At 39.5% G+C, this 2,839-nt stretch overlaps 1 long non-coding RNA gene across 1 annotated transcript; it reads left to right on the top strand.

Annotated features, from left to right (window-relative positions):
- Positions 1-1,308: 1,308 nt before the first annotated feature.
- Positions 1,309-2,514, top strand: LOC143990032 (uncharacterized). Its single transcript, XR_013277116.1, has 4 exons — positions 1,309-1,511; positions 1,610-1,762; positions 2,063-2,196; positions 2,329-2,514. It is a non-coding gene; the product is annotated as an uncharacterized LOC143990032 (long non-coding RNA).
- Positions 2,515-2,839: the final 325 nt, after the last annotated feature.

Here is a 2,839-nt window from a genome sequence, read left to right on the forward strand (position 1 = left end):
GCCGATCCTATTGTTAATCAGTACATAAATGATGCACCATCAATCACCTATATGAGACCTCAATCGCTCAAGGACAGCTTAGTTAGAAGTCACTTTCAGGACTCCTCAGGTGATACTAAATCCAAATATCCAGGTACCTATGCATGCGGGCAATGTGACATGTGTCCCTATATACATAACTCTCAAAAGATCAGATTGCCAAACGGCAACCGTTTTGTTTCGAAATTTCACGTTACATGCTCCACTCCAGGCGTTGTATATTTGGCCCAATGCCGTTGTGGAGGATTTTACGTAGGTAAAACTAAAAGACTATTTTCTATCCGCATAAAAGACCACATCAAACCTATTCTTAATAAAAAAATCACCACAGCCATAAGTAGGCACATAGGCACCTATCATGCCTTTGACCCCAACTGGATACGTTTCTCAGCCCTGGCCCATATACCTCTAAACTCAAGAGGTGGCTCAGTGGACAAGCTTCTCTTACAAACTGAAGCTAAGTGGATCTTTATTCTAAAAGCCACTAAATACCCTGGTTTCAATGAAAATATAAGCTACAGATCCTTTCTATAGCTAATCTCTGTTTGTTTGTTTCATGAACCCTCCTACCTTAGCTGTGAGCCCCCGTGGAACCTGGCATGAAGAGAGAGAGGTGATATCCCCCTTTTCCCCTTTTTGTTCATCTTTTTCCCTTCTTCCCTTTTCCTTCCTTTCCTTCTACCCCCTCCCCAAGTCATTGGTTTTTCTTTTTCTTTTTGTTTTTTTGTTTTCAACAAAATATTTTATTTTATTTTATTTTTATGTTTATGTTATATCAAAAAAATATCTCTGTACATCAATTAATGTCATTATCAATTATTATTAACGCTGTACCGGTAATATATACCGTCTAATGTCTCGCTTTGCTTGGCCCAAGGTGGGTTTCATGGTTTGCACACTTGGGATCTCTGTTGCTCTCTATGAGTCCCACCCACATTGAGGAGCTCTGCTTTCTCCCTCCTTCCCTGCACCGCAATCCAGGGCCATATATTTTTTGATTTGGACTTGATACTCTGCTTTTTATCTTCCCTTGCTCCAAGTATGCAAGGGCATATGGACACCCAAGGGCGCAGCTGGGTATTATCCCCAGGCGGCGCCCGATTTGAGGTGGCAGTGAGCATGTAATCCCCTCTAGGGTTAAAAGCCATGATAATCGTCGTTTCTTCTGCCCTCCATGCTGACTTGTGTCTTCCCGCCCCCTCCAAGGGCGGAGAGTCAGCTTAGCCCCATTTCCATCAGCATTTGTCCAAATTAACCTCGCGTCAGCACTGAGGCATTATGGGGTTGGTAGTTCAAATGCCGACTTGAAAGGCTCTGCACATGCTCACTGCTTCCACCTATGGCTGTCCGCATCGAGCCGGTGACGTCAGACGCCGGCTCGATGGATGGGGGATATAAATAGGCAGCGCTGTCATTTCATCTGTAGCGCAGGTTCAGCACAGATACTACCGCCACGCTAACTTTTCCTCTTGGTAAATATATTTCTTTAGCTGAATTTTATACTGTTATAATACCGCCTCTCATCTTTCTATACCTATATTTAGTCATCCTTCTTTTTATTTACTTGTAGGTTCAGCCTGGCAGTGGCAGCATATCGCTGCACTCTGCAACTTATAAAACATCATAATGAATCAATTGATTCCTTTTTTGTAATTTGTTGCATTTGTATTGCACCAATACCATCATATGGAATTAACTCTTTCATCTCTGATTCTAACTGCAGGTAAAAATAATTCTTATTCCTTCTACTCTCTTTAACAGTATTTTTGCAGTATACCCCCAGTAGCCACTTCTTTCAACCCTTATACTAATTAGGCTTAATTAAAATCAATTGTTCCATCCCTCTGATAATAAGCATCTCATATTCTACTATGGAGGCATGTTTCTCAGCCCCAATTCCCTTTTATAATTTAGGGATTGATATTTACTTACCCACTTTGTTACAAACTAACATTTTTTAATACCTGTGCTGGACTTGTCATACTTGGTATTTATCTCTGGATTTTGTTTTTGATCTTTGTAGCGCTTGTCTACCTCCATCTATGCCCTGCATGAGGCTGGGTTGTTTTTAGCATTTGATCCTGTCACCCAATTCTTGTCATCTATTTCACCATCTGTTGGCCTGTGGGTTGCGATGCAGGAAATGATTATATCTGGGTAAGCATTTGGACTGAGCAAATTGAGACCAATTTCATACCTAATGTTCTGAAATTTATGTGTATCTAATTGTATGGCATAATTGTATTTTTTGTATTCTTAAACCTCTCTTTATGTTTATGTTCATGTTAGTTGCATACTCCCCTGAAGAAGCAAAAACGCGAAACATGTCGGGAGGATATATGATCATTCTCAGCAACTAACAATTTCAGGATCCCCTATATCTTGTGTCATGTAACTTTTTGTATAAAATGTGTATTTGCTATTATATTTTTGCTATTTTGGTTTCTCCAAAATAATTTTAATATATTTCCAACATTAAAGCTATGAATTCTTTTTTAAGAAATCTTTGTCTCTTTAATTAATGTACCGTTAAAAAATCCCCTGGCCCCCCCCTCCCTTTTTCCTATTCGTGGATATAATATTCACAGTTATAGTATGTTTTAACAAGGGGGGCACTCACTTTTTCACACAGGGCCATGATGGTTTGGATTTTTTTTCACCTTTAATAATAAACACCTTCATTTACAAATTGCATTTTGTGTTTACTTGTGTTGTCCTTGACTATTGTTTAAATTGGTTTGATGTTCCGAAACACTTAAGTGTGACAAACATGCAAAGGAACAGGAAATGAGGAAGGGGG

Source organism: Lithobates pipiens, unplaced genomic scaffold (assembly GCF_037356315.1).
Source record: "Lithobates pipiens isolate NorthernLeopardFrog02 unplaced genomic scaffold, aLitPip1_a1.2 Scaffold_18, whole genome shotgun sequence".
Classification (NCBI taxonomy): Eukaryota; Metazoa; Chordata; class Amphibia; order Anura; family Ranidae; genus Lithobates; species Lithobates pipiens.